This window comes from Gopherus flavomarginatus, chromosome 3 (assembly GCF_025201925.1).
Source record: "Gopherus flavomarginatus isolate rGopFla2 chromosome 3, rGopFla2.mat.asm, whole genome shotgun sequence".
NCBI classification, from domain to species: domain Eukaryota; kingdom Metazoa; phylum Chordata; order Testudines; family Testudinidae; genus Gopherus; species Gopherus flavomarginatus.
Genome location: NC_066619.1, coordinates 14,019,106 through 14,032,302, shown reverse-complemented (window position 1 = coordinate 14,032,302; position 13,197 = coordinate 14,019,106). Strand labels below are relative to the sequence as shown.

Genomic DNA, 13,197 nt, shown 5'->3' with positions numbered 1-13,197 from the left:
GATTTATTTAAAAAATATTGTGGATGGTTTGATTTATAAAGTGAAATATTCCTATTAAACCCTTTTAGGCACCTGGGCTTCAATAACACGGGACTGCTGTGGAAGTTTTTGTTTTAATTTTAAGAGTAACTGGCAAAAAGAGATTTATGGTTTGATTCTCCCCTGCCTTGCATCTTCAGTAGTCATTTGCGTATGCAAAATGCATTTTAAATACTACCAAATGAGAAATTTCCTCACCATGGGAGCGTTTCACAGTGTTGCCGGCAGATAACTGCCTGAGGCCAAGCAACAGCGGGGGGTCCGTCGCCTGGTGTGCCGCGCCAATAAACACACCAGGGTGGAGAAGCAAACCAAGTTTATTTGAGATCTCAAAGCGGTGCAGGGAGATTGACTCAGATCAAGCACACCTAAAACAAGCAGTCTGTTCCTTTATATCCATGAGAACTTTTCTCACTGACTAGCAATCCCGTTTCCCCTCCCTCCTCCTCCTTCCTCCCCCTGTAGCAATTACGTAAGCGCAGGTGCATTAAGTAATCTTGGCCACGGCAGCTCGTTAGTAAGTTTTCCTTCTGCAAGTTATCTTGTCCTTCTGCTAAAGGTGCACAGGCCTCATTATTTCTGCTTTAGGACCAGTTAGAACTGTTGCAACTGATAACGGCTGTTACACCTGCCTTTTAGGTCGATTAAAGTTCAAACATGGAGGGACTCTTGTCTGCTGAGGCCTAAAACCAGGAAGGCTCCATACTCTTGTGGCCTTCCACCCTCCTGAGTTACGTAGGGTTATGCTTAGTGACACCAACAACTCCCTCCTTTGAGAATACTCAACAAACTTTTGGCTGAGTGTTCTCACATTTAAAGGATAACATGTGATTTAGCTCTAGGGAGCTGAAGTGCTTTACAGCAAGCAAGCAAGAGAAGAGTAACAATACACAACACCACACCAGTGAGCAGGAGGTGAACAATGCCTTCCCCTATTTTTCCCAGGTTAAGTAACCAGCCCCAGAGGGAATCAGAAATAGTGGGTTTCCTTTCCTGGGCCTTCCACTGTTTAAAAGCCTGTTTGGCTGACAGGATGTACTTTTTAATATCCTGTGCGTCTTCTGGGACATAAGTACAGCATTCATCCCCTATAAGGGCGCACATCCTGCCCTGGGAAGCCACACTTCCACCCAGGAAGTGTCCAAGTATGTCTCCATGATCACAGATCAGATGGTATTTCTGATGCGTCTGTAAGGGCAGTGGGCCAAGTCTGGTACTCAAGATCACTTCAAATGGCCATCATCTGGTAATTCAGGAAATCCCGAATTCCTAAACATACTAGATCCCACTGCAATGCCTTCCCAGCCTCAGTGATATTCAATACCATCTTTCCTTGGTGTAGTACTATAATACACCTGTTATTTAACTATTCTCAGGTACTTTCAAAAGGCATCGACATTAATAGCATAGGAGGGGGTTACATTATTAGTCACTCTCCAGGACACAGGGCGCAGCCTGTAGAATAAACCCCAAAATCCAATTAATACCACATTCCCAAACATGGGTCCCACAAATGTCCTCCCACCAGTGTATAATTCTTTGTTTCTTCACCAGGGTCAGTTCTTAATGTTCTTTCTAGTCAGGAATTCCTGGACTTTGGCAATTTCAGTGGAGCGAGTGTTCCTTCTTCTTTCCCAAAACAGTCGTGGTGCAGCATCCTTGTACTTTTTCCCTACTGTCCAGAAGGCACAGTGGAGCTAGAAGGTGAAATAGGCTAATCATCAGTAGGAGAATTCTCCCGATGTGGAGGGGTCTTTTTGCAGTGAGAATCTTGGGTCCATGCAGTCAGTCTTTGACATTTTACAGCGACGGTGGTAGTCACCGGGACTTAAGGGCCTTTCCAGGGTGGAGCCAGAGCAGACTTTCGTCGGTGGACCTTTACATCAATCCCGTCTCCTGGTTCCAAAGAGTGGTAGGGCTGCTAGGGTCTTTGGGTAGCGCTTCTTTACCTGTGAGAAAAGAAACTTAACACATTTCATTAGTGCCTGGCAATGTTTTGCAAATCTCATAGCTGCGTGGGCAAATTCAAGCCCTCCTTTTCCTGGTTGTTAGCCAAGTCTTAACTGTGAGCAGTGTTCTTGAATGGAGTCAGTATCTTATCTATAGCCTGAGCTTGCTATTTTATTTTATTTTTTTTTCAGTTAATTCATTCTGTTCTTTGTCCTTCTTCCCTTCTTGGCTTCTTTTAACCTGCAAAGGAAACTTCCACTTTTTACTTATACACCTTCTTCCCAACAATGAAGACATAAACATTGTCATTATACAGTACATTAGTCTTATTATTTAATATATGCCACACACACCCTTTTGCTAAAATAACCTTATTACAGAGCTTTGGAGCAACAAGCCAGGACAAGCACACCCACTTTGAGGAGTTCACTCAATACAACCTCTAGTCCAATAGCCTTTCACCATCCCCAGCCCTCTGGCTAGAAATCTGAGGTAGCCAAAAAGATCCCATGTACAATATGGGGAGTGGGTTAACTTTTCATGTCTTTGCTTTCAAAGACTGTTGGTATGCAAATTTTAACAACAATTTTTGCAATTAACAGTTTGGCCAATGAAATTTCTTTTCTTTACTTAAGGAAATGCATTAGACTTTAGTATATTACATTCTCCTGATTTATCCAAACACTTTGTATTCCAAGTTGAACAAAACAAATATCTGCATTTTAATTTAATCTTTTTGTTTGATTTTAAACTAGACTATTTTATAAAAATATTAAACACAAAAATTCCGGCCACAAGACAAACACCACAGGACAGAACATAGAACACAAAACATGATTCCTATTGTGCCAGTAAATGCATGGTACGTTGAATGCTGTTCAGCTGGCATCAGTTTTCTCTGATTATCTGAAAGACAAAAAAAAGAGAGGTCTACCCACCCCTTCTGGGCAGACAATCATCGCTTGAAATATACAAATACTCTTGTTGGCTTCAGGCAAAACAGAGGAATTACCCCATAGTTTCTTGTATTTGTTTCATAGGCAGCCCAGGTTTTCAATTACATAACACTGTATACATTCTTCAGCTAATTCAACTAAATTGTTCATAGCCAAACCAAATGATTGCAATCCAATAACTTCTTTTCCTGAATTTATTTACAAACATTTCACAGACACCAAAAACTTTTTTTTTCTTTAGCATTTTTTACAAAGTTCAACTGCTGTTTCGTTCAGCAACTACAGAGTTAACTTCTCACTCTCCCTTAAATCACTTGCTTGTCTCCCAACAGCCACTTTTATCAACTTAAATCACCATTCCAAGTAAGTCCTGGGTATTTGAAATCTCCATGCTTACACTTACTGACTCCTTCCTTCCACTACACCCTTAAAGTTTTCCAACCTGTTTTCCAATCTCTCTGTCTGTTGCCTGCCCGCCTGGGCCCGATCCTGCTTTTCTTGCTGAACCGTCCCTTCCATGGGCACCAACTTGTTCCACTACCAGTTTAGCTAGGAGGGTGGGCTTCTCAACTAGCCCCCCACCCCTCCTGGTCTCTTCCCTTAAACATTCTTACTCACAAGACTACCCGAGTCCTCCTTCATGAGGCTTGCCACCTGGACAAAAAACACATGGCCCATTGGGCAAAGGCCATTTACTTAACATATAATTTAAAGGACTATTCTTAGAGGGTTTACCCAGAGACTCATTCATCTGTTTGACACTTAAACAGAAAAGAGAATTACACAGAGAGCAGAGGGAATTACAGTCTAAGCCAGACTTTCCCACTTCTATACACTGACCGCTACAGGGGACGGGACAGAAGGATCTCAATTCAACCTCAGAACTTTCTTGCACACATGGCTTCCACTCCGAGGAATTACGAACAAGAGGTTCAGTTCTGCCCACACTCCTAACGCCCAAATGAACAGAGCAGAAAAACAACAGTAACCGGTTAAACAGAACAGAACCAGAACCAGATAGCGTTTTCTTATCCTATTAGGACTCACTTTTACTCATGCAGTTCTCAACATATAACACCAACAGTACCAAGCAAAGCAAACACAAAATAACAAGGGTAAAACAAATAGATGGTGTAAATTCTGCAGGGCTCCCCCCTTCTTAATTGCTCACCAAACTGTGACAAATTTCTGTTACCAATCTATCCCTTGTGTCTGGTGATCAGGCTGACACTACAGGATCGTTGGGGGAAGATAAAGAAAACACACCATATAACTGTATTTTAAAGCTCCATTAATAAAATAATAAAACAACAACGGAGAGTGTTGGGAACGCTCCCTCATCACTCAGGAAAACATTAATGCCCCAAGCCCCTTTCATACCCACACACGTACGTCCAGACTGGCCACTTCTGTGTATAATGTTCAGAGAAGGGGGGAGAGGTGAACTGGAGATTATCCTGTATACAGCTTGTCCAGAATTTCTAACATGCTTCTGCTCTTTGGAGGGCTGTTCTCTTGCACCCTGGAATCTTCTGCAGCATCTCTTTCAGAGATTCCAGTCCAGGTCAGCTGCCTGCGGCTTCTTCAGTGTCACCAAGCCACACCGGCTCCGGGGTCACAAAGGCACACTGTTGGATCTTACTGGACAGTTAAGCTTTCCAAATGTATTCTCAATTCTGTAACTTGTATTTCCTTTGCTTCGCCTCTGTCTATATTTTTTCCTTCGCAGCCAGCTGGGGCCGAAAGCAGCCCCTCCCTGCACCAAGCACAGTCCGCGCCGATTCCTGACCCTGAACGCAGAGCAATCCCCCCTTTCCATCCCTGGGCCAAGATGATTTTTAAATTAACCCGTTCCTTTCCTCAATAGACAAATTTGCTCACCCTGTGTCAGGGCTTTTTGGTGATTAAACGCTCCTCTTAGATGTATGATCTTATCTAGATTGAAGTACCTTCTAGTGGGCATTATTTAGATGGATTTTCACGGTGTAAATATTCCAATTCTCTAAATACCTGCAGGTTGTTGAACTATAATGTACGTACATGTAATATGCTGGGGTACCCTTAGGGGGTGAGATGGAATGTTTAGACTGTCCCCCACCCATTTTCCACTTACACACACAGGGAGGGTGCCCTGTCCGCGCTAGCGGCTCATAAACTAAGGATTTTTCCCTACAGGGTACTCACACAGGAGAGGCTAACGAGGATGGCCACGACCCTCCTACACCTCCCTTCAGCAAAGAGCGTCGGCTAGTCTCTGGGAGACGGCGCCGCTTACTCTGATTGCATCCAGTGAGATGATCAGACTGTCAGTAGCCCACACAGAAAGGAAAGGGGAAGGGAAGATGGGTACACACACTCCTAGACCCAGGCAGCTTCCTCACCGGACGATGCCAGGCCAAGTCAGCCCACCATGGGTTGGACCTCCTAAAGATCCACTAGTTACCGGGCTTGCGTTAGAGTAGTCCTGGTCACGAGCTTTTGCTTCACAGGGTACTCTGGGCGTCTTCCGGTAACAGTCATTCACACTGGCCCCCAGTACCATTCTGCATTTGATCTTGCTTTTTAGCTACAACAGGGAGAGAGTGCACTAGGACATGGGGTCTCCCCTTTCTAAACAGGTCCCTCCTTTGTCCCTGCACTATCCCTAACCTGCTTTTGGATCCCTGCACTCTGCCAGACAGAGGGAAGAACTGGAGCTACAGTGGGGTATTTTTACAAGAGCTCTCCATACAAACAGCTTCAGAAGCTACCCATTTACTGACAAAACTGGAGTAATTGGAGGATCGTGTTATAATTAAGTGATCCTTCCGGTGGCCACCTTTCTGGTCCTCTAGTTGATATTGAGGCCAGTCTACTATACAGAACTTTTTAGTTTGCTTTTAGTTAGTGGATCTGATCCAAGCACTTCCCAATTTGCTAGAATGCATTCTAAGGGTGTACACCGTGCCCTGCCTGTACTCTGTCCCTGCCCCATATCCTAGGGTGACACTGGGCATCCCCAGGTCATAACAGGCAAAAATCCAGACCACTGGACTGTTCCTACCTTATCCAAGGGACCGGTTCCTCACCGTCGCCCTCAACTGCTTCTCCACTACTCGAGCGCGTTGCACCGTTGTGCCCTCTGGGGTCAGTCGAACTGCGTCTCCGCCGAGGCCCCCGGTGAAGTCACCGGTGCGCGCTGGGCGTCGGTCGTCGCCGTGATCCGTCGACCACCAGAAGGGATCCAGGCAAGGCTAATTTTAGCCTCAATGCCCCACGTTGGGCGCCAAGAACTGTTGCCGGCAGATAACTGCCTGAGGCCAAGCAACAGCGGGGGGTCCGTCGCCTGGTGTGCCGCGCCAATAAACACACCAGGGTGGAGAAGCAAACCAAGTTTATTTGAGATCTCAAAGCGGTGCAGGGAGATTGACTCAGATCAAGCACACCTAAAACAAGCAGTCTGTTCCTTTATATCCATGAGAACTTTTCTCACTGACTAGCAATCCCGTTTCCCCTCCCTCCTCCTCCTTCCTCCCCCTGTAGCAATTACGTAAGCGCAGGTGCATTAAGTAATCTTGGCCACGGCAGCTCGTTAGTAAGTTTTCCTTCTGCAAGTTATCTTGTCCTTCTGCTAAAGGTGCACAGGCCTCATTATTTCTGCTTTAGACCAGTTAGAACTGTTGCAACTGATAACGGCTGTTACACCTGGCCTTTTAGGTCGATTAAAGTTCAAACATGGAGGGACTCTTGTCTGCTGAGGCCTAAAACCAGGAAGGCTCCATACTCTTGTGGCCTTCCACCCTCCTGAGTTACGTAGGGTTATGCTTAGTGACACCAACAACAGCCACTATGCACTGACTTTACACAGATGCAAATAACAGAAGGGGCAGGGCAGTGGAAAAATCAAGCCCTAAATGTGAGTGAATAACATAGAAAGATAACCATATTTTAAAAAAGTTACGGGGAGAAGATGCAGTCAAAAATTCTTTTACTGGGCCAAACTCTGTCCTGATTTATATCCTGCGTTTCTCCGTTGACTTCAGTGGTGCTGCAGAGGGTGCAAGAAAGAGCAAAAGTTGACTCCCAAGCTCTAACTTGCTAAGAAAAGCTGGTTCTGTTATTTTAGTCTGTCCTGCTCTGGTGGTTGCTATCACAAAAGCTGAAGCAAGGAGATGTCACAAGTTTTGTAAGTAGAGGTTAACGGACACTCATGTTGAGCTTAGCTGTGACTTTTAGTGGTTTGTGTCTCTGGTTTTTAATGAGTGTATCTGTCCCCCCAATGCCACTCAAGACACATTTTCTTCCAGTGTTTCGGAGGAGGTACTTAGAACACCATCCTGGGGTGGGGTGATGGCTCTTATCTCCCAGTGAAGTCAATGGAGGTTGAAGGAACTCAGTACCTGGTGGGATCAGGACTTTAGATATTAAAGAGGGGAGGGTAGTTGCTGTATGTAGAGTCACTATAATTTGTCACTTCCCCACTGTTCTCATTCTCTCGCTGTTCTGCAATGGTTATGGTTGTGGTCTGGCAGTTCTTTACATCATTTGGGTAAATTCACCACATTTTTAAAAACAGAACTTTTTGGAAGCTGCTTTTTTCTATACTCAGCCATCAGTGTGTAAATAAAATTACAGTTCTTCAATGGTTTCCTCACTGGGCCACTTGCTAATGAGATTGCATGTATCCTTCGATTAGTGTCTCATTATCGTCCTCTTGGACCAGACCTTCCATTAAAATGTTACACAGGCTGCAAAGTTGGTCAGACCCCCACCCTTAAGATTCTTTATTTGTTGCACCTCCTCATAACGCTCTTGAGTTAGGGTTGGGTTGGGGGGGGGTCTGCGTTAGGAACGTATTTATAGGGAGGAAGTGGGATATTTATAGTTGCAGCACTGCCTGTCAAGCTGGAGCTTGAGGACACTGGCTGAACATGAGGCCAAGTTTCTCACTATGATTCAATGTGCTTCTGGCTTGACTATCGCCTGTGGTAGGACTCGCTGTGTGCGGTACTAATAGGCCTCTTGTACTTTTCCCAAGGCAGCAGAGAGAAATCTCCCAGAGTACTTCGGGGAAACCTGGAAAGTGACCTGAATTACTCTGAGTAAAGTTATGATGCTTTCAAGCATAAATAGAACATTGGACCAGATTGTCTCATCCTGGCAAGAAGCCCATGGGAAGAGGAAGGGGCCTGCAAGGCAGGAAGGGTTTGTGGGGCTGAACCCACTGAGGTTACAGCTACTCTGCATGCTCCTTACTGCTGTGTGTAAAGTACATACACAGCATGCCCCTCTACCTAGGGTTACCAGGTGTCCAGTTTTTGACCAGAATACCCGGTCGAAAAGGGAATCTGGTAGCTTCAGTCAGCACCACTAAATGGGCCATTAAAAGTGCAGTCGGCAGCTCAGTGGGGCTGGCAGGCTCCCTACCCAGCTCTGCGTGGCTCCAGGAAGCAGCTGGCATGTCCATCGTCTCCTAGGCAGAGGCACAGCCAGGTCTCCATACACTGCCTCCGCCCTGAGCGCCAGTTCTGCAGCTCCCATTGACTGGGAACCGTGTCCAGTGGGAGCTGCAGTGGCAATGCACAGAGCTGCCTGGCCGTGCCTCTGCCTCAGAACCAAGGGACATACTGACTGCTTCCAGGAGTTGCCTGAAGTAAGTGCAGTCTGGAGCCTGCACCCCGAGCCCCCTCCTGTGCTCCAACCCCTGCCCCCCTCCCACACCCTGAACCTCTCATTTTTGGCCCCATCTCAGAGCCCTCACCCCCTCCTGCACCCTAAACCCCTGCCCCAGCCCAGTGAAATGAGCAAGTGAGGGTGGGGGAGAGAACAACAGAGGGAGGGGGGATGGAGTGAGCAGGGGTGGGGCCTTTGAAGGGGGGACAGGGGCAGAGCAGTGGGTTGGGGCAAGGGTATTCAGTTTTGTGCGATTAGAAAGTTGGCAACTCTACCCCTAGCATGGGTGTAAATAGCAGTGTAGATTGTGGCACTGCTTACGGCAGTGGTCCCCAACTCAGTGCCCATGGGTGCCATGGCGCCCGCCGAGGCATCTCTGTGCGCTTGCCTACTGGCCAGTGGACAAGCATCTGCCAAAATGCCGCTGAAAAGCGGTGTAATCAAGAGGTGTCGCTGCTGAAATGCCTCCGAAAAGCGGCATCACCAAGAGGTTTTCGGCAGCATTTCCACGGTGACACCTTTTGATCTTGCTGCTGCTTGGCAGCATTTTGGCGGATGCTTGTCAGCTGGCCATGGTCCTCCGGCACCCACCACCTGGAAAAGGTTGGGGACCACCATGAGGACTTTACGAGTCTGATCCAAAGTCCACTGGACACAGGAAACAGACTATGAAATGGCCCCTTCTTGCCTTCCACTCACCCCCGTTTTTATAATGCTACTAAAATATGTGAAGACCAAATCCTGCTCACCGTAGTCCCCAAGGAGTTCCACTGAAGGCAATGGATCTACTTGCACCACTAAGGCAAGCAAGGTTCAGCTGCGTATCTTACACGAACCTGTTAAAGTCTAACCAAATGTTGAAAGATTTCTAGAGAGGGGATCTGACAGCAGGAAAGGGTGGGCTTAGTGGCTATAACAAATGGTAATAAAGTCAGACATAATTAGGTTTCTTTAATACTGATCTCCGGGGTAATTTTTATTGCAGGGTTTATGTGATATGATTAAAAATGTCCTCTCCATTGATCTGCTGAAGTAGGTTAAATCCTGGGGACTCTTATTTATATCCAGAACCACAACGTGCTCCAGTGTGTGCTGTTGTTTCAACATTGGGCATCTGTATTTTTTTTTTATATTTTGAGTCAGATTCTCAGCTGAGATCTGGCCCCTCTGTGGGGTCCAGGTGGCACAGAGAGGTTGGATTCTGCTCAATAAGTAGACAAAAGAGCATTCTCCTGGTGTGTGGGAGCTCCTGACTCCTCTAAAGATGTAGAAGTGGCTTCTGCACCAACTGCTGCCATCCCTCAGCCCATGGCATAGGGAGCATGTCAGGGGAATTCCAGAGGGGACCTATCAGATACTAGGAAAATGTAGCTGACTTGTGCTCTGCTACATTTATCTTCTACTGGCATAGAATCCATTAGATGCCAGCCCTCTACTGCCCTGACTCCCTCATGGACTGAGGCTCAAATGCAGGAGAGAACTTGGCCCTCTGAATTAGATGCAGGTAACCAGAATAATGTTTAAAGTTTATTAAAGCACTTAAGTGAAGTTTTTCCACTGAGGCTCTCACTAGAAACACATATAACAACTCTCAAACAACCATATGGTGAGCAAGAAACAGTAAATCTTCGCATTTGGAGTGTATGCACTAAAGTATTTAAAGGCTTTCTGCATTCTAAGTTAGCATAAAATCTCACCTACATGTATATACTGGCACCTAGTACATAAAAAACAAAAACATCACACTCTTAAAATGAAAGATTACACTAACATTGGCACGTCCCTAGCATCTTGCATCCAAGCACTGCAACGCAGACATCAGTTACGTACTCCTCACAACACCCACACAAGGGAGTTATCAGCATCTGTGCAGGCTGGGAAAGTGAATGGATTGACGTGCCTGAGGTCACTGAATGTGTCAGATCTCCTGACTCTCAGTCCTGTGCTCTGTCCACTAGAGAACTTTCCCACCCAGAAGGGAAATATTTTCTTGGTGAAATGAAATACTCCTAAGATCCTACATCACTGACTCAGGACAAATTATCTATCGGAATGTGAAACAAAGTTTTGCTGTTGGTCTGGGTTTTCTTAGGAGCAGAAGGACATTGGAGATTGCAGGAGACAACAAAGCCTCAAACCCTGGTCAGTTTCTCACTTTGTTAAGCAGTTCTGTCCCACAGTATATTGTTTAAGGATAAGTCTACCTTAAAAAGTTAAGTTGACCCAGCTGTGTCACTCAAGGTTGTGAAAAATCCACACACCCTGAGTGCAGTAGTTTAAGTCAACCTAACCCTTGGTGTAGACAGATAGGTTGATGGAAGAATTCTTCCAGCAACCTACCTACCACCTCTCTGGGACAAGAACCCCTCCCGTCACTGTTAGTGAGTGTCTACACTGAAATGCTAGAGCAACGCAGCTGCAGCTGTGCTGTTGTATGTCCACACTTTCACCATGACATAAGAATGTCCATATTGGGTTCGACCAAAGGTCCATGTAGTCCAGTGTTCTGTCTTCCAACAGTGGCCAATGCCAGGTGCCCCAGAGGGAATGAACAGAACAGATTATCAAGTGATCCATCCCCTGTCACCCATTCCCAGCTTCTGGCAAACAGAGGCAAGGGACACCATCCCTGCCTATCCTTGCTAATAGCCATTGATGGACCTATTCTCCATGAATTTTTTGAACCCTGTTATAGTCTTGGCCTTAACGACATTCTCTGGCAAAGAGTTCCACAATTTTACTGTGTAGAAATACATCCTTTTGTTTGTTTTAAACCTGCTGCCTATTTCATTGTGTGACACCTAGCTCTTGTTTTTTGAGGAATAAATAACTCTTCCTTATTGACTTTCTCCACACCAGTCCTGATTTTATAGACCTCTATCATATCCCCTCTCAGTCGTCTTTCTTCCAAGCTGAAAAGTCCCAGTCTTATTAATCTCTCCTCATATGGAAGCTGTTTCATACCTCTAATCAAGCTTGGAAGTTCATACACGTTCATACAAGTGGTAACATGAAGAGGTTACAGAGCTTGCGACGGTTACAAAACTTAAAAGACCATACTAACAATACCTGAAGTTACAAAGTCTGCAAAAAGGTTGCAGAACTTAATGATACAAGTTACAGATCTTACAATCGCATTTGAGCGGAGGCTTTACAATAACAGCCCATTATCCTAAAATGGCTCACAGTTGCAGCTCCACCAGTGATAACAGTAAGAGCAATAGAGTACCCAAGACACCAGTAGCCAAACATTGTCATACTGAATGCCAGCAGCTGCTCTTCACTAACACCACTGCCAGCATAGGTGATAACAGTGGGAAATTCTAGGAAATCGAGTCCCAAGTAGACACTCTTTAGTGTTCAGTCCTCCTTTTGCTTACACAGATGAAATCGTCCAACAGTTGAGGAAGGTGATTCTTATGGGAAACTAATGTTGAATGCTTACCCCCTTATAGTGAATAAAAGGTCCAAACTCTTTAGACGTTACACAAACTTACTCTGACATTTGTAAAGCTTTTCTTCCCCCTGGGCCATCTGTCTGTCCTATCGATCATTGTGAATTTTTCACAGCTGTGAACATTCTGAGCTTGTGCCTGTGTATGCCCTTCCAGAGTTAAGGGGCCAGATCAATAACTAGTGTAAACTATCAGAGGGGTAGCCGTGTTAGTCTGGATCTGTAAAAAAGCAACAAAGAGTCCTATGGCACCTTATAGACTAACAGATGTATTGGAGCATAAGCTTTCGTCAGACACATGTAATGGAAATTTCCAGAGGCAGGTATATATATGCAAGCAAGAATCAGTCTGGAGATAACGAGGTTAGTTCAACCAGGGAGGATGAGAGACCTCTTCTAGCAGTTGAGGTGTGAACACCAAGGGAGGAGAAACTGCTTTTGTAATTGGCAAGCCATTCACAGTCCTTGTTTAATCCTGAGCTGATGGTGTCAAATTTGCAAATGAACTGAAGCTCAGCAGTTTCTCTTGGAAGTCTGGTCCTGAAGTTTTTTGCTGTAGGATAGCTACCTTTAAAATCTGCTATTGTGTGGCCAGGATGGCTGAAGTGTTCTCCTACAGGTTTTTGTATATTGCCATTCCTAATATCTGACTTGTGTCCATTTATCCTTTTACGTAGGGACTGTCCAGTTTGGCTGATGTACATAGCAGAGGGGCATTGCTGGCACATGATGGCATATATAACATTTGGTGGACGTGCAGGTGAATGAACCAGTGATACTGTAGCCATGGGTGGCAAGTTTGTAGAAATTTTGGTGGTGCCCAGAACCTGCCCCCCCAACTCCGCCCCCACCTGCCTAAGGCTCTGGGAGGGGATTTTGGGGGAGAGGTCTGGGGTTCAGGTCCTGGGCTGGGGATTAGGGTGCAGGAGGGGTGCAGGCTTTGGGATGGAGTTTGGGTGCTGAGTGCAGGCTCTGGGCTGGGGCAGGGAGTGGGTAGGCAGGAGGGGGTGAGGGGTGCAGGCTTTGGGACGGAGTTTGGGTGCAGGCTCCGGGCTGGGGATGGGGGCATAGGAAGGGGTGAGGGGTGCAGGCTTTGGGAGGGTGTTTGGGGGTGAGAAGGGGTGTGTGGAAAGGGGGCGTGCACGC

At 46.0% G+C, this 13,197-nt stretch overlaps 1 protein-coding gene across 3 annotated transcripts in view; it reads left to right on the top strand.

Annotated features, from left to right (window-relative positions):
- Positions 1-13,197, top strand: part of ST8SIA5 (ST8 alpha-N-acetyl-neuraminide alpha-2,8-sialyltransferase 5) — a 113,933-nt gene that overhangs the window by 29,594 nt on the left and 71,142 nt on the right. The gene's annotated exons all lie outside the window — the stretch shown is intronic.